Source organism: Macaca thibetana, chromosome 1 (assembly GCF_024542745.1).
Source record: "Macaca thibetana thibetana isolate TM-01 chromosome 1, ASM2454274v1, whole genome shotgun sequence".
In the NCBI taxonomy this organism is placed as follows: domain Eukaryota; kingdom Metazoa; phylum Chordata; class Mammalia; order Primates; family Cercopithecidae; genus Macaca; species Macaca thibetana.
The window spans coordinates 187746645-187765754 of record NC_065578.1 but is presented as its reverse complement, the minus strand read 5'-3'; the positions used below and the strand labels follow the sequence as shown (position 1 = coordinate 187765754).

The 19110-nt window shown below is 42.6% G+C and overlaps 2 protein-coding genes across 13 annotated transcripts in view; both read right to left on the bottom strand.

Moving 5' to 3' along the window:
- MRPS14 (mitochondrial ribosomal protein S14) overlaps nucleotides 1-19110 on the bottom strand; it is an 868813-nt gene that overhangs the window by 490445 nt on the left and 359258 nt on the right. The window lies entirely within an intron of this gene.
- Nucleotides 1-19110, bottom strand: part of TNR (tenascin R) — a 427004-nt gene that overhangs the window by 197357 nt on the left and 210537 nt on the right. For both annotated transcript variants that reach the window (XM_050766969.1, XM_050766977.1), the window contains one exon: nucleotides 8249-8349. The gene's annotated coding sequence lies outside the window, so the exon portion shown is untranslated. The remainder of the gene's footprint in view (nucleotides 1-8248; nucleotides 8350-19110) is intronic.

Genomic DNA, 19110 nt, shown 5'->3' with positions numbered 1-19110 from the left:
AAAACACTTGATAAATCTTAACTCCTCTCAGGACTCTATTTTTCCCTAGCTTGAGAATGAGGGTTGAGGTAGAATGAACTCTGAAGTCCTAGATTGAACATTTGATGGGTCTGTGATTCTGGTATCAGATGAACAGAGTTCTGGCAGAATCCTTACATTACAATTCTTATATCATCTCCCAGCTTTATTGTTCTCTGCTGACTCAGCAGAGAAGTGTGGCACTCCCTTGGCCCACGGCCACAGCTGTTCTGCACTGGGGCCAATTTCCAGGCATTTTCTTCCTCAAGCCTAACGAACAACTTGCTGTGGTTTTGCCACTGCTGGACTTAGCTGCATACTCGTATATTAACCCTGCCACCTGGCCAACCTCACAAATAGCCCTGCTCTGTTTTTCCATATTAAACAATGCTGAGCCTTCTCAGGTGGCACTTGAACATGTGCAACTGTAATGCTGGAGTTATCCAGTTGGTCAGGGCTGCTCCAGGCCTCATGGCCAAGGATGCATAGTTTGATTCTGGCTTTGTTGCATTGTGATTTTTCTGCTCTTCTCTCTCTCTCTCTTTCTCTCTTTCTCTCTCTCTCTCTCTCTCTCTCTCTCTCTCTCTCTCTCTCTCTTCTGGCTATATTTTCTCCCCACCTTCTCCTCATTAGCCCTCCATGTCCACCACTTGCATCCATCACCCTAAATCCTGCCTTTCCTAGCACGTTCTAAAATTATTTTTCCCTCTTCTTGCATCCTTATTTCTCCTCTTCTCTGCTTTTTCCTCCTTCCATGGCCCTTAGACAGAAATTCTACTAACATAATTAGCATTCCAGTGTGGATAAACAAGTCTCTCAGAACACCTACCTTTCTGAAGGGAAATCTGGAAGAGGCAACACCTTGACAAGAATGTACCTCAAATCGTAGGATTTCAGACAACTTGGCAGAACTGGTGTTATTCATTTGTTAGTTTGTGTCCTTTTCTTAAAATTTGGATGGGATGAGGATGGGATGGCAAGTAATTTGAGGGGCAGGGAGATTCCACTGTGCCAATCAAAATATATTTTGTTGGCGATATCCTGCTCTCCATAGAACTCTTTGAAATGTATTTAATATATCGTCCTTACTTTACCAATCTCTTCATTTCTCACAGAGCCTCCTAGAACCTCCAGCTAATGAAGCCATCTCATTTGCTGTGGAGCTTCTGTGGGTTCTTTACACCCAATTGTTAGTCATATGAGAACTCAGTTGTCAATGGTCACTCTGAAGGGTGTGAGGTTTTCAGTGTAAACAGCATTCCTGTCAAGTAAACATAAGGAAAAATGCCTGACTTTGTGATTACAGAGGCAACAAAAACCGACTGGCTGTGGTCCAATTCTACATAGATGACTGGGACCACAGAAATATTTTCTGCCTCTAAATTGTCGGTCTTTGGTCAAGGCAATCCAAGGGTTGGCACAGGTGCCCAGGGACACGTGAGTGGCAGCTGCTCTACCACCACCATCCTCAGAAACTTTTTCTGTTTTCTCTTCTCTTTCATCTCCTCCTTTTGTTCTTACTTTTTCCTCTTACTTTTTTCCATAGTCTGAGGTGTCATGCTCATTTGGTCTTCCTGGGTTTGTGCCACCTCTATTTTCAAGGCCCAGCTCAATGCTTGTGGCCTCTCCCATGGGGTTTTCTGTGGTCTCCTCCACTCCCATGAACCCTATGACACATGCTCTATTTCTGCTTTCACTACTATAACACAGTCAATGCCAGGAAGTAGTATTTACAGCTTGATTATATTGTCATGAACTGATATTTTGTTTGTTTCCTGGGTTTAGAATAGCCCTCTTGGATAAATTCTTAGCCCATTGAGTGCAGCAAGCATGATACATACTTCTTTTGTGTGGCCTGTGATGCATGCTTTTATACTTGACACAAAAATTACTCAACAAAGACTTGCTTAACTATGCCTTCTACTACTTTCTCTTAATTTTCCTTCAGCTGCCTTGCATTTCCTTTTATACACCCCACTCCACTTCTCCTTTTCTTTTCTCCTGCCTAACTGCCACAGGCTGGTGCCACTCAAAGCCGCTGCTTAAGTGTGCTGGATGCCACGTGGGCTTAGGAGATTTCTGACTCCTAGTTTCCTAGGAGCTAGGGACTGTGTCTAAGAGTGACAACTCGGGTACCACACTAGATAGGGCTAAATCATGGCCAATCAGAATCTTTTGGTTTGAGACATTGTATGTTCTTACTCATAAGTGGGAGCTAAGCTATGAGGACGCAAAGGCATAAGAATGACACAATGGACTTTGGGCACTCAGCAGGAAAGGGTGGAAAGGGAGTGGGGGATGAAAGACTACAAATTGGGTGCAGCATATACTGCTCGGGTGATGGGTGCACCAAAATCTCACAAATCACCACTAAAGAGCTTACTCATGTAACCAAATACCACCTGTTCTCCAATAACCTATGGAAATTAAAAAAAAAAAATGGTTTTTTTAAACAGAACTTATGCAAAACTACAATCTGTAGGCAAAAAAATTAATTTAATACAATATGTAGTACTGGAGAAAAAAAAAGAATCATTTGGTTTGGCATGAGACAGAGAGGTTAACTTCAGGGATGTAAAAAGATGCCGAGAGAGAGAGAAAAAAAAAAGCTGTTATGAGGCCATTTAGGTCCACACATAAAGAAACTCAATCACAAAATTATCACTACTGGTTCACTTGTTAATGACGTATTTGTTAACAATATAGATACTTTCATTTGGGGAAAAATCCGGACAATTTAAATTTGCCTTTATGACATACCAGCGGATAATTTTATAAAGCTTTTTCACTATAAATATGGGTCCTGCTTGTGATCAATTCTCATCTGTATGTTGGAAAGCAATTTCAGTAAGTACTTAGCTTAATCAATTTGTATCTGCACATTGACCTTCGGGACTCTGTGCGTGGGTCCCATCATGCAGTGTGCTCTGCAATTCTCTGTCTCTTTAGACAGCATATTTCTCAATATTTGTACATAGTTTTCATATTCAATCAATGCAATCATCTGTTCTCTACCTTCAACCACTTCCCTTGACTGCGGAGTTGAGAATCCAGCAGCGCCTCTGTCACTTGTGTGTATTAGAGAATACTTGTTTACTATTTCCCCGAAACCTGAAGAACTGCAAAGATAGTGGGGCACTGTGGGATAGCAAAAATAATGTGAAAAATAAAAATAAATTTATAAGCTTGTTTACACAATTATGCAAATGATGAGCACTTATACATGGCTGATTCCTCAATTATTCATGGTTTGAAGCCCTTGAAAATTCAATTCAACTCAATAACCTTTTCTTCAGTTCTTATTATGAGCAAGGTACTGTAATTTGAGGAAGGGGAGACAAAGATACAATTTGATAAGGAACATTAGAGAAATACACAAATGACTGCAATACAAGTTGAATAAGCACAGTAAGAAAAAGTACAATACATGCTCTGAGGGTTTAGTGCAGAAGAGATAACATCTGTTTGGGTGGATTCTTGGAGAATGGAGGAGATTACATTAGAATCCCCTCTTCTCCATTCCTAGCACAGGTTATTTTGGTTGAGGTCCTTATCTCCTCTCATCTGGACTATTAGAGCAACTTCCTATCTGATCTCCCCCTCTAATTGCTGTTTCCTGAGTGATCTTTCTAAAGGCAACGTGATTATATCACTCCTGCCTTTAAACCCTCTATTGTTTCCATTGTCTGCAAGAAAGGGTTAAAGTTTCTCAGGATCTCCACTCAAAGTCTAAATGTCTGTCATTCTGTGAGGCCTCAGTACTCCTTGTCTCCCTGCCATGTACATAGCGCCTTCTACACGTCATGCTGCTTGGGCCCCATGATCTCAATGACCTTGCTCATGCTGCTCCTCCTACTGAACTGGCCTCCCTCTTCTCTCTTTTTCTCATTTCCTTTCATGGGTCCCCCATTTGCTGGAGAACTTCTTTGACACTTTCCTTGCTGCCCCCTCTTGCAAGACAGGGCTGATGATTCTCACCCTGCCTCTCTATAGTGCATAGCCTCACCATCTCACTGTCACACTGTAATTAGGCGTGATGGAGGCATGCCTTGCCTTCCTTGTAAGAGTGTGTCCTCCATGTGTTCAGAGTCCAGACAGGGTGTGGCACCTAGTATATGCTAAATGCATGTCTGCCGAATTATGTTGAATTTGTTGCACGGGTAGGTAGGATGCATTGTTTTCCATAGGATTCAGGGATGAGTAAATGGTGAGAAGTGAATGTAGAATGTTCTTCCCTGGAATCCAGGACAAGAGAAAGAGAGAGTGAATAAGGAAATCAAGGGAAAGTTTTTTTGTTTGTTTGTTGTAATGGAGACCAAGTCTCGTTTACAAGCAGAAGAAAAAGAACTTATAGAGAATGAGAGAAAATGCAAGTAAGGAAAGGAGAGCAATGGGTGGATCAGGCTATAGAGGAGAAGGGTAAAGAAGAGACCAAGGACTCAGTGGAAGAGTTAGTTGTGGCCAGGAGGAACCCTTTCTCTCCAGAGACATGTCAAAAGCAAGTTGGGCAGGATGATTGCACAGAAGCATTCTGAGAAGGAGAGTGAAACTGAGCAAGCTCTTTCTGTATGACTCCAGGCTTAGTGAAGGAGGAGGTGAGTTTGCATGTAAACTGCCAGTTGATGCATCCAATGCCATTACATTTTGCACATGTAAACCACAAGATGTTGAGAGCAAACACAAGTACTAGGAAGGTACTTGGACAAGCAGTCACCTGTTAGATAATATGGTCTTAATGAAAGCCTTGTCACAACGGCACGGAATGCTTAATTTCCTGAGAAATGGGTGGGCCAAGGCATGGAGGTTCTGCCAAGACCTCCTCTGATACTCCTCTTTCCCCTTCCATAGTGATATGGTTTGGCTGTGTCCCCACCCAAATCTCATCTTGAATTGCAGTTTCCGTAATTCTCACATGTCATGGGAGAGACCTGGTGGGAGGTACTTGAATCATGTGGGCGGTTACCTCTATGCTGCTATTTTCATGATGGTAAGTGAGTTTTCCTGAGATCTGATGGTTTTATAAGGGGCTTTTCCCTTTTTTGCTTGGCACTTCTCCTTCCTGCCATCATATGAAGAAGGACATATTTGCTTCCTCTTCTGCCATGATTGTAAGTTTCCTGAGGCCTCCCAACCATGCTGAACTGTGAGTCAATTAAACCTCTTTCTTTTATAAATAACCCAGTCCCAGGCAGTTCTTTACAGAAGTGTGAGAACAGACTAATACACATAGGAAACAGCCACTTGGGCTCTGACTGATCAGAGGTTTGGCACAGAGTCAAACACTGCAATTCTGGAGTTGTACTTTGCTGAGCCTCCTCAATCTGGTTTTATCACGCAGCAAAGCAGACATTTACACTCTAACTGTAGTTTCTGATCAAAGCCATAGTTTAAATGGATTATAAGTAATTTCCTCCTGAAGTCCCTCAAGAGTCCCTGAAGTCTGGGGTGAATTTTGGACTGGTAGGGCCAGTGCAGGAAAAGTGGGTTTGCCCACAGCTATGCCCAAACCCCAGGTCCCCTCCTTCACCTACCTGGCTCCTTGGAGTCCTTAACATCCCTCCAGGGGAATATGGTGGGCAGTCATTCCCCACCTGAGTGCTAATGCTCAAGGGTTAAGCTCAAGGTTTAGCTTCTCTTGAAAGTCTGTAAGAGCAGCTACATTTGTTGAACATTTCACAAAGAAGCTTAAATTCAGGGATACTTCTTTCATGACCACCCATATCTAGAAGGGCAAAACGTGTTTTTAGGAGTTTCAAGATTTAATTCTGGGGATAGCCAGGTGCCTAGTTTGGTTGGGACAATATAGCAAGCAGATAACTCAGTTTATTTGTTTGTAAGAATATATTTACCTAAACATTGAACCATCTGTTTATGTTTACTTTTGCTTGTTTTTTCAAATTCCTCTTTCCCACTTTGCTTTTATTTTTATAAAATCTGACAGAAGGGTATTAAGTTGAAAGGCTATGTCTATTTGGCTTGATAAGTGTGTTTTTCCTTTTTGGGAGTGAACCCACCCTTAAGAGTTACAGAGTGTGCTGAACATATTCATAAAGTGAAACATTCATATTTCTCACTATTTTACATTATTCTCTGCCAAAGTCAGGTACTAACAGCATTAATATCAAAGTAAATTGCTAAATAATAGCTGCTCAATAAAGGTTATTGTCTAGAACTGAAAGTTATCATAAGGTGTAGGGGTATAGAATGAAGCTTTTCCATAAATTATCACAACTGAAAGATAGAACTCTGTCCTGGGCCCCTTACCCCAAATTACCATTTTTTGAAAGTGCATGATCATGGAGACATATCTACACACAGAATCATAGACCGTTAGAGATGAAGGGCACCTTATGGACACACACAAACCCAGTTTTAGGCTGCAAAATGGGAGAAAGTAGTACAGTACTTCAAAACCTGTCTGCAGTACAGAGCAGGCTTGAAGCTGGGAGCTCAACTCCCCAAATATCACATTTATCTCAATTTGGTAAGAAGCTGAAAACCTATCTGGGACCATTTAAATTCTAATGTTATTAAGGGCTCATCTAATCAGCTTTTAAAATAAGCTGCTTCGAATGCATGGGAAATGAAGGTGAGATAGAAGCAGGCAAGCAAGGCAGTTCAGGCCAGCCTGTGAGCACCTGGGTTTGAATTGCCAAGGAGCCATGAGGGAACCTGGCTGCCTACCTATTTGGTAACCCCTGCAATTCCAAGCAAGGCAGTTCAGGCCAGCCTGTGAGCACCTGGGTTTGAATTGCCAAGGAGCCATGAGGGGACCTGGCTGCCTACCTATTTGGTAACCCCTGCAATTCCAACACCAAGCCATGCTAGTGAAAAGTGATTTGTAAATGTGTGGGGGAGGGGACTAATCTGGACAAGCTCTGTTCTCCTGTGAGGTGGTTCAGATACATGTGACAAGCTTGGCTGGGAAAGATGGACTACCCTCTGTGCCAGGAGGTGACTTTGAGATTTAATCAGCAGGGTTTGTCAAATATTCTTTTATCCCAAGTGCTTTCCCTGAGCAGAGTGCAGGTCAGTAAAAATGTCTCCATTGTAATACACTGCCAGTGATGCTTTCGTGACAGGCGCCATTAGCTGCTGGTACACCATGGTCCACCTTCCAGCTCTGCTTGGTTGCAGAGAACTTGATCTGAACCAGCTGGTATCCTAGAAGCAACAAATTAACCAAGTCTCCCTTAAGTGTGAATGGTTAATAGCCAGTGTGATGTGATAATGCCTCTTGTGAACTTGAATGTCCAAAGGTGTTTTAAATGGCATGCAGTACTTTGCAGTCAAGTGCCCCCAAGGGAGGCAGGCTGCCGCTGAGGGTGTTCTGGACCGATTCAAACACGGGGCTTCAGAAAAGACTTGCCTTAAGTCTGCAGAGTAGCATGATGGAAACGGAGACTGCAGTGAGTCTGAGGAAGAAAATGAGCTCCTGAACAAACTTTTCTGAACAAACTTTAGCAATTGTATAACAGAGAGAGAAGACTGGTGGCCGTATTATTGTTTTGTACAGTGAAAAAGGGCCACACTTGTTTGAAAAGTTCCCAGTTCAGTATATCAAGCTTGAGTACCATGGAAAGTTATTAAAGGAGCAAAATATTCACTGTGCCTGCCAACTCTGTGAATCCTAACAGCCTTCTCCTGTGGACCATTTTTTAGAGGTTATTATTTCAACCTGAAAATTCTTTAGACATATATATGTGGTATGAAAAAGGAATTAGGAAAGCTTTTAAATTAAAGGAAATAAAACGACAGGTTTTTCCTCCAGCCATATAGTTATGGATAGAGATAAAGAGATGGATATTTTTTCATAATACTTTATTAGGGGTTTTGGAACTCCAGAAATTTTAGAGTGAGACTGGTGAATAATTTAGCACTGATTCATGCAGGCCCAGTGCAGGCACGGGCAGGCTGGGAGTCAAGTCTAGCTTCTTGGAGGGACTGAGCACAGTAACACACTTTTATTACCAACCGCATCATGAAATGCATTCAGAAATATTTTATGAGAAGCCAAAGCCTCGGTACCCGGTTTCTCCAGCTTTTTCAGAGACTGCATGAAGCCCAGAGGAGCTAATGCTGTTGACCACCTCATTTCAAGGAGACTAGCCCCCAGGGTGTTGTTTCAATAACAGAGGGTCTTGGATCCCTGGGAATATGCAGTTACTAATGAAAGCCTCAAACTGGCCATGGGAATGATTAATGATCAAATGTTCACAGGAAATGGTACCTTTTGTGATGGTGTCCTCGATGTTTTCTCTTTACTGCACGTTCTTTAATCCTAATTCCAAAAGAAACCTGCCCTCTATGAAGTTAAAATGATATAGCCACCTGAAACAGAAATAACGGAGGGAAGAAATATATTAATGGTTTCAAAATAAGAAAGCCTGGTTTCCTTTTTATTCTAAGTGCCACATCTCCTTTAAAATAAATTCGTATGTGCACCATGTGAATTTCCAAAGCAAAAAAAAAAAAATTGTTGCTTAGTTGCTTCTTCTCTCCAGAGACTTTCATTTATTTCATTGATTTTCTTTCATTCATCTCATAGTTTTCAATAAAAAGGTAAATATTTGAGGTAAACAAATCTATAGAATGATTATAAATCCAGAAATGTGCTTCATGTCTTTGAAAGTGGCTGTAATAACATGCTTAGCTGATCTGATTATGATAAATGCTTGGTACTCCCTCCAAAAAGCCTTCTATACAAACCTCTGCTCCCCAACCTGACCCCCTCTTATGTCCTTAATGTCCTTGGCACTCTAAGCATTCCTACGTCGTGAAAGTCTCCACGTACTATAAACCTCTTTATGTGTGCCATGCTCACTCTGGACTCCCAACTTTTCAGGGTCAGAGTCTTTGACTTGCTCACTGCTTTAGTTCCTGTCCCAAGCACAATGCCAGTGCATAAAAGTTCAACAAAGAAGGAATAAATGCATGCAAAACAAAGAGTCATTCTCCCAGGTTAGAACAACCTCCAACAGAAGCAGTGGCATCAATTGTTAAGTGAGAGGCTTCTGAGTAAGCACATTTGTTAGCCTCTGTAATCAGGGGTCCTACACAGATCTTGGACCAGACCTCCACTACAAAATTTCCAAGGATGTGTTGACACAGTTGGTGGCTCGATAATTATGCCTTCAAGGGCTTGCTTCTCACAAACCCTGCTAAGTCTTCTCCAAATGGGACGCTGAGCCTCAGGGATATCATTTATAGATGACTCAAGAGGATGGATTTGCAAAAATCAGGTGATGTCTGAGAGAGGAAGAAGCAGGCATTTGGCTGAGGTGCAGGCTTGCTTATTTAAGACATTTGTGAATAAATTAACCTTCCCTGGAAGACCTCATGAAACCTCAGAACTGGAAGAAGTGTAAAGATTATTTAGCTCTGGAAGGGCAAACATTTTCCATCTTGAGTGAATACTCCAGTGCATCCACTGTGGCTGCCTGGAGAGTGGGGACAAGAAGAATTCTGAGGTGGCATCACAGGGAAAGAACTGGTCATCAATGGGTTTGCCAGGGTCCAGGACTGGGAGGTGTTGCAGGTGATATAAATGCCAGGTATTTTTCTCTTCCAATTCTAATCTGGCTGCTCACCAAATGGAAGAATTGCAGGTTCTTTGGACAGTGTAATTTAGATGGTAGTTGTCCACAAATTGCAGCCTATTTGGGGGGCAGATAGCTCTGAGGCTAGAAAATCTCTTCTTCCATGGAATTACAACTCCCCCTCCTGTTTGCTTCCATCCGCTGACCTTTCTTTTCCTCATCCTCACCTGTGAGGTGCTGACTTCACTCTCAGAAAGCTGGTCCAATATCTTTTGAACCAACTACATCAAAAGTCATGAAAAATATTAGGAAAATCCCCTTCACTTGAGTTTATTAAAAACACTGAGTACCTTTGACATGCTATTTTATTGTTATCTGTTTCTCCAACTAGATGTAGGCACAGTTGTTCACTCATTCAACTAACACGTTTATTACATTTTAAAGTTCTTCATTTGATATTCCTAAAATTATAAAAGTGACACATGCTTATTATAATTCACAATAGCAAAGACTTGGAATCAACCCAAATGTCCATCAGTGACAGATTGGATTAAGAAAATGTGGCACATATACACCATGGAATACTATGCAGCCATAAAAAAGGATGAGTTTGTGTCCTTTGTAGGGACATGGATGCAGCTGGAAACCATCATTCTTAGCAAACTATCACAAGAACAGAAAACCAAACACCGCATGTTCTCACTCATAGGTGGGAACTGAACAATGAGATCACTTGGACTCAGGAAGGGGAACATCACACACTGGGGCCTATCATGGGGAGGGGGGAGGGGGGAGGGATTGCATTGGGAGTTATACCTGATGTAAATGACGAGTTGATGGGTGCAGCACACCAACATGGCACAAGTATACATATGTAACAAACCTGCACGTTATGCACATGTACCCTACAACTTAAAGTATAATAATAATAAATAAATTAAAAAAAAATAAAATAAAAAAGTTAATATAAAAATGTATGCAGAAGATGCTAATCATTTCCCCCAATCTCAGTTCCTTAAATAACATTTTAATACACTGGTAAGTATCCTTCTACCCTGTCATAATTCCCAGGAAACAGCTTGAGACTGGATATGTACACAGAAGGCTTACTGAGACTTAACTCCTGAGGGCTATGACACCCGGGGGAAGTACAGGAAGTGGAACTGACCAGAGGGAACGTTGGAGTTGTCCTGCATTGAAAAAGGACCCAGGTCTTTGGGCCCCACATGCACCCGTCTTTGGCTCTGGGCTGCCCCAGGGAGAGGATGGGCAAAGAAGCTCTTTTTGGCTGATGGTGATGCCTGAAAAGGGACTCAGCTGTGAGCTGTCAGCAGCCAACGCTCCCAGCAGCTGCAGAATTGAGTGCCTCAGTTGGGTGGTGTCTCAAAGCACCCAAATATACACCCTCCCTTTTGCTCATTTAAACCTAATTATGCATATATAACAGATATATGGGATGTTTTTGTTTATCGTTTTAAACTGAAATACTCTGCAACTTGCTTTGACTTAACATACAAACATCATCATTTTTCCTCTAATTTATTTATGCATACATACACATACTTTTACAAGATTATATTATACATGTAGAATTTTTAGTGCACTTTTTTTTCTCCATTGCTTGCGTCTCTCTACCTCCTCTCCTTCCCTGCACCATCCACATTACCTCAGCCCCTGTGTTGGCAGCATGGAGTACAACCTTTTAGACTTCCTTTCACACTCATTTAACCACATATATACATATGTGAATGTAGATATGTGCACTTATTTACTTTTTCAGTCATTGGCAGCAACAATTTACTGAGAGCCTTGTGAGTACCCAGGCCCATGCCAGGCACCGGGAATATGAGGAAGAGGATACAGCCACCACCTGCAAGGAGCTCCTGTCTTTGAGGGAGAGGGACATGGGAACTTGTCAGGGCATGCACCTCCAAAGTGATTGAGAGGACTAGAACTAAAATGCAGGGCTTCTGTATTCTAGTCCTGTCCTCTTTTCCACTTAACCAGTTTTATTGATTTAAACAGGTTTCCAACTGTTGACTGAACAACTGCCAAACTGAACTGGAGTGTGTGTGCCAATCTTCCTGAAGTCATTACCATGCTAGCTCTGATAGAATGCAGCTCATTGTGAACCCCATATACTGACCCTTGTGATATCTTACCTCACTAATAGGTCCACTTAATTTGATGAACAAGTCCTACAGCCCTAATATCACACAAAGGCCTTATCTTAAGATAGATTCATATAACTGGTGACAAGGCAAAGGATTATTATGACAGCCATTCTTGAAGCTGATGTGTCACAATGTAGTCACATATTCCTGCAACAGCAAGTTCTAGAGGCAAAACTATTAGCTGAGACAAATATGGGGTACAGGGCTCATGCTCCCAAATCCTTTTAACTTACACAGTTTCAGAGGGACCCAACGGAGAGGGGAAGTGACACCCCAAGAGACATACACGAGAGTAAAGAGCATGCTGACCTGACCCTCCAGCAGCTTCAGCAAATGGATGTGCTCTTTCTGTCCACACTGCAACCTACTCATTTACCTGCATGTCCCCTTTTCATGTCCAGCATTATCTGGGGTCAACTTGCAACAGCTCATCTTTGGAAAAAATTTCCTGTGACATATGTCTGGAAAATGTACATTGTATTTTCCTTCCTCATCAAGTGCTGACCCCTCTGTAACACAGGTGAGTTCAGCCATCTGAGGGACTTGGCTTGGACTTCGTAGCATGGGCTCCGTGCCCCTGATTGCCTTGGCAAGAACTGAGGATCTGGACAGTCCAAAAAGTGCAGCCCAAAAAGTACAGCCCAAGAGACTCTGTTGACCTCAATCACAGATTTTTCTCCAGAGCTTTGTGTTTTTGTCCTCTTTGGCTTAGGTGAGTCATGGACTTTAGAAGAAAGACACCTGCTGGGCCAGGTAAAATCCAACAATCAAAAACTGCAGAGGTTTCAGACTTCACAGTAATAGTTCATTTTGACATGCAGTATAAGCTTTGTTGCTTGAAAGGTTTTGGTTGATGTACTACAAATTGCTGGAGATGTTCCCGTAATGGCTATTTGATCCCAAGGATGCTGATCAGCTATAGACAAAATTGCCCAATACCCCAAAGTATGGTCAATTCATTTTGTTCTCAATTCTCACAGCAGTTGGTTGCTGAACAATGGATCAGATTGTGAACAGCCTTCAAATTGTACTTAGTCATCTTAATGTGAAAATGGGAAATTTAGGCAACTGTTGGTGATCTGACCCATATTCTGCTTCAGACTCACAAAGTTTCCTACCAGGAGGGGTCTTGAATGGCTGTTATTTCAGACTCCTACTTTCAGGCATACAAATCTGAATGTTTCTTAGAAGGATTTCTCTGACCCGCTGGTATTGGCAAGGCTTTGCAATTCAGCAGAGTGTAAGAAGTTCATGAATTCTCCATTTATCTACTGACGCATAACAAATTACCCTAAAACTCAGTGGTTGAAAATAATAAACATTTATTATCTCATAATTTCTGTGGGTCAGGAATTCAGAAGCAGTTTATCTGAGTGGTTCTGGCTAAGGGTCTCTCATGAGGTTTCAGTCAAGATGTTGAAGGCTGCAGTCTTCAACCTGGTAGGAATAGAGGATCTGCTTCCAAGATGACTCATTTGTGTGATATTGGTCATTGCAAAAGGCCTCAGCTTCTCCCCATGTGGGCTGCTACAAGGGTTCTTGAGTGTCCTTACAACGTGGTGGCTAACTTCCCCCAGAGTGAACAATCTGAGAAAGTGCAAGGTGGAAGCCACAGTGTCTTGTAAGACTAAGCTCACCATCATTTCTGCAATATTCTACTGGTACACAGGTTAGCCCCATTTAATGAGGGAAAAAGCTGCAGAAGTGTATGAATGTCTTAAAGCAAGGATCAACTGGGGGTCATCTTGAAGGCTAGCTGCTACAAATGCTTTCCACTTTTGCTTTGTCAATAATGGTAAAGACAAGGAAGAAGACATTTCTCTTTCTTGTATCTACCTGGAACAACAAATGAAAAGTGTAACATTTAGCTCAAATCCTAGCTCCTACCAGCCACAGACTTGGAAAGGAATTTACTGAAACCCTCTAAGCACTTATTTTCTTGTCTGTAAGGTGGGAATAATAATATTTCTTTACAGGGTTGCTGTGAGAATGTGCAGCAGAAGGAAGGAACTCGAAACTTGTTAGTTCCTTTCCCTTCTCTCACATTCTTTCCTCTTGGGGTCATGATGTAACAACTGAATGCTGTAGTTAAATGGCTGGTCCTCAAAGTCAGCCTTCCTCCCCACTCACCCGACACCACCCTGTTTCGTAAATCCTGGGAAGGGCTCGGCCTTGGCTGTTTAGGTTTCTCGTTTCCTGAGGAAGATTTGCTGAGGCTTAATAAAATCAGGATGTGTGAGAGACACTGAAGTTCTTTCATGTCTTAATTAGCAGTTAATTAAGTGGAGGTGCTGGTGTCTGGAATATCTGACAGACAGATTCCATAATTATCTTTTATTATTATTACTAAGGAAAATATGATCAGGGAGTTCAAGTTTTCCCAGAATCTCAGGTTTAATTGAATGACCCAGTGGAGGATCAAAATGAACAGGCTGCCCTTTCTGCATTGTTTTATTAAAAATATTTTGAAATTGAGTGGTCTCTTGCACGCAGGAGCTTTGTTGGTGATCTTTAACTAGGCCTAGAGGAAGCTTGGTGTGCCACCTCGGGGTTGCAGGGTCCCTCCAGGAAAGCACACAGTCACACTTTGATGACTGCACCAGCAGCATTTTATTAACACCCCGCTCCTCCTCCCAGGGAAGGTCTTGGTTTGGAGGTCAGAAGACATTGCTTTAAGGTCTGAACTAGAGAAGAGAAGAGAGGTGCTTTTTAAATGTTGCCTTAATGATATTGGCCTCAGTCTTTCAGAATTTTCATCCAGGAGGTGCAACAAATGCCTAATTTGATATTGGTGACTCAACAACCTCATGCTCACACAAGAGCAATGGACCATCCTGGCTGAGGCTGGCCATGCCTGGAGGACTCACAGGGTTTTGGGTGTCCTGAGGGATGTTGAGGAAAGCAAGCTGGGGTCTGCCTCCCTTGTATGCTGAATTCGCATGGGGTGGACTCTCCACAGAAGTTGTTTAACAGTGACTAGACAAGCCATTCTAAGCCTTCAGTCTTCTAGAGTTTCCTTGGGACAGCTGAACATATGTCAGACTACCTTCTCACCTCGGAGAGAGCTGCACAGTGTCACTATCCACACACAGGTGTGTGTTTGTGCAGATGGCATCACACCTCCTAGATTTAGTGCTACCTCATTCTCATGATTTCTAAAGGGATTATTTGGATGAGTCCTCACACACTGCCCAAGTGCATCAGGGCTCTGACCCAGGTGTCTGGCAGGTTCTAAGTGGTGTCATTTGGTATCCTTTATCTAGTTAGCAATTTCCATTATTCATAATTCAAGATTCAGACAAGATCATTCATCAGGTCTAACAAGAGATTTGAGATCTGTGGGACAGCTGGTACTAGAGGGGCTACAGGATTCTGGCTTGGCTTCTGGGCTGCTAAGGTAAAGACTGGCTTTCCCTGCCTATAGTGGCTGATAGATATGGTTTGGCTCTGTGTCCCCACCCAAATCTCACCTTGAATTGTAATAATCCCCACATGTCAAGGACGCGGCCAGGTGGAGATAATAGAATCATAAGGGTGGTTTCCTCCATGCTGCTGTTCTCATGAGAGTGACTGAGTTCTCAGGAGATCTGATGGTTTTATAAGGGGATTTTCCCCTCTGCTTGGTACTTTTCTCTCTTGACACCATGTGAAGAAGGACATGTTTACTTCCCCTGCCACCATGATTGTAAGTTTCCTGAGGCCTCCCCAGGCCTGTGGAACTCTGAGTCAATTAAACCTCTTTTCTTTTAAATTACCCAGTCTTGGGTATATCTTCATAGCAATGTGAGAATGGACTAATAAAGAGGCCATGCTGAGAGGAGCAGAAGCCCTTTTCTAGAAAGGGGCTGCATGTAGCTTCTGGCCTGTATTTGCGGTGCTTAGAGTTGGCTCTTTGCTGAAGTCCCTGATCAGCATTCCCTGTTCCTCAATGTCCCTCTAAGTGAAGAAAATACAATTGAATAATCCTACCTGCAGCAGATTCAGTGCATGAAAAATAGATTAGCAATGAGCTCCATGTCTCAACAGTTAAACTACTATACCAAGTGTTAACAGTGGCTCTCTCTGGAGGTGTTTTTAAATCTTTGTCTTTTTTTGCTTAATCTGTATTTCCTAACTTTGCTATAATGTTTATATTTGGCTTAGTAATGAGAAAATAAATATTTTAAAATTTTAGAAAGCATAGAATTTAGAAAGCATTATTTTATGAAGTTTTATAGCAATGATTCTTAGCCTGGGGTTCACAGAAGGTCCATGAACTTAGATGAAAAAAAACTGCATCTTTAATTTCACCAACCTCTAGCTAAAATTTAGCAGCTCCTCTAATTTTAAATGTAGGCAACAAGTCACAGTAGTATCAGCAGAAGCTATAATTTTATCACCAGTAGAAATCACAGATATTTTTATATCTCTTTACAGTTGTTGCAGATATGTTGAAATATTATTTAAGCTTATTACCAACTTCAGGATTACAGTAGTTATTAGACCTGCCAGCAGATCTTGTTATTTACTGTGTTAATAAAGAAACACATATATTACTATGCCACAAATTTGTTTTTTTAATATTTTGATACTGATATTTCAATTAAAAATGCAGTTTCCTTTGTAATCTTATATATTTTATTTTATACATTTATACCATTATTTTGAGAAGGATTCGTGTGCTTCACCAGGCTGGTTGAATTTTTTCCATGCCATTAAAAAGAGTCAGAACCCTAGCCTTGGGGAGGAAGAAATGGCTGGCATCTGTGGATACTGCCTTGGCTAGGGCCTGGGTGTCCTGAGCACTGCCCTGCAGAATCCTTACGAAGAGTTGAGGAGGAAAGTTCCGTCATTATCCCCATCTTACAGTCAGGAAACTGAGACACAAAGCGATTGTGTAACTCGCTCAGGGTCACTGAATTTCCAAGTGGCCGAGCTGAAAGGAGAGCTCAGGCAGGCAGGATCCAGATGGCCTCCTTTGTCCTTCCTTCTGTTAGCACCACAGATGAGTCAATATTTAATGTGCTCCTTCATGTGTTTGTGTGAGGCGGGGTCATCCACTGATGTCTGGAAGTTTGAGGGGGATATGTTTGACCTTCCCAGCTAGAATACAAATAACTCAAGGGCAGCAGTGTCTGGGCTAAGTTTTTTTGTTCATCTCTTCCAGGCACCAAAGGAAGTGGAATTAAGGAATTCCATTTCTCTGAGCACTAGGATAATTAGCAAATATTATAGAAATTCAGTCATTGAAGGTATCCCCTGACTCTCAATTCATGTTTGGGCCTCATATTGGGAGTGTACTTCTTGGCCAAGTAGGCCTATTCTTCTTGGAATGAGCCTTCCTCCAAGCCAGGAGTGTCCCTAGCCTCCACTCTGCCTCTTCCCCGCTCCACCTTCCATTCCCACATTTTTGCCCACAGCCTCTCTGCATCTAAAGGAAGCAGGAAGTTCGGGTGGCCAAAGCTTGACAGAGACAAATGCTTCATTACCAGGAGGCCTCAGTGCATGATGGTTAAGTGATCACCAAACCTGGAATGCCACACTGGAAGTGCACCCCTTGGAGAGCACTTAACGGGCCTTAATTGTATTTGCTAGCCATCAATCACCAGGGTAATTTCCTGTCTTAAGACATGTGCTCTCCTCAGTGACAGAGCCAAAAATGAGGCCAAAAAGGGAAAGAGAAAGCTTCAGACTGAAGGAGAGTTCTGGTCCTCTCTTCACCTGATATAAAGCCCTTCCTTGCCCAGATGTGGACCTAGGGAAATATTTCTTCTCTCCTCTAAATGGCTCTCGTAGGGCAGGTAATTGCTTACTCAGTGCTTGGCTGGCAAAGTTGTGACCTTCAGGAGCAGAGCCTGAGTACATTTTTTCCTGCTGGTGGCTCTCAGGCCATCCTCCAAGGTAGTCAGTTCCCTCTCAAAGGATCTGACTTGAGGGACTGAGGTGACTGACCCAGGAATCTCTGTCATCTCAGAATAAGTTCAATTTTAATTTGCTTGATATTGTCACCTCCCCTGGATCTGCAATTAAGAGGGATCAGTTGCTAGAATGATAAAAGCTTGACTTGCCAGACATTTGATGAAGGACTTTGGGTTAGATTGGGCTGTGAGCCAAAACCCTTCTGTATCCCCATCAGTCAACATGAGAGTGGAGAACACAGGACTCTCAGAGCAGATGGCACAGATAGCACCTAAGTCCCTCTCCCTCGTCAGGGGCCTAGCCAGGCACCTGTGTGGACCAGGGTCTGCTTCTGGGACTGTGAACTGGTGGAATGGTGCAGAACTGGTGGTGGGGAGTGGTTCCAGTTAAACAGGAAGTGGATCCAACTAAGAGTCAAGTGCAAATCCAGTGGAGACATGATTGCCATTTTGAGTGGGATAATTCTCTTTTGGGTGAAACTCTCCAAGGTCACAATGTGGAGAAGTAAAGCATTTCAGAAACCTGAGAATGGGCAAAATATGGGAGATAAAGCTGGAACTTAAGAACTTAGTGCATATATCAGCAGGCCAGGATATTGGACACAAGGTCAGAACAAGGCACAAGGGGTCCACGGGCCATGACCGTGGCTGGGGTGTTCACAGTTGCTCTGTGCAGATGACAACCTGTGGAAAATGGGAAGGGGAGGTACGTCAAAGCGGAGAGTGACCAGCTACAGTGTGACTACAAGGCCACTGTTCTTTGGGCTACAATGGTTTGAGTAGAGTCTCAACTTAGCAGAACCTGTGTTCAGGTCAGAAAGTTCCCTGAGAAAAAAATGTTTGAAGATATTTTCCTTACAGTTCATTTCCAAATATGGAGGTATAAGAGATTAATCCAATGTGGAGTGTTGATTGTGGGTTAATACAAAGTAGGCCCTGGAAAATGAAAATATATTTTCTTTAGGCAGCAACTGGGTCTTCAAAAATTAAAATTCTATCTAAAACCTTGACTTCTTGGGATTATGGTGTGATCCAAGGTTGTTGTGTAGCCTTATGTTTTAGAGTACACTATTACCATAGGGGGTGAGTTGATTCCTCTTTGGATGAGACTGTCCAGGGTGCTGGAGGTGGACTTCCATCCCTAGCCTCCATCCATGTTGTGTTGGTATGCCTTCTGACAAGCATTTTGACTACCAACAATATCCATCCACACACACACATTTCCAAATATTCCCAGGGTGGGAGGGAGGAGGCGGGCAAGATAGTCTCTGGCTAATCCAGCTACTTTCTTGGCATACAGGAAGGTTGCTGATGCCCCAGATGTTGGGATTATGCTCAAGAACTTGAGGCAGAGGCTTGAGAGCCTCCTCAGACCCTGAGATCTCAACCTAGTCAGAGCTGGCCAATTCCCAAGTGGTGGAATTTCAGGACAAGGCCATCCTCATGGGGGAAGAGAAAAACATGCTTTCAACAGTTTCACCC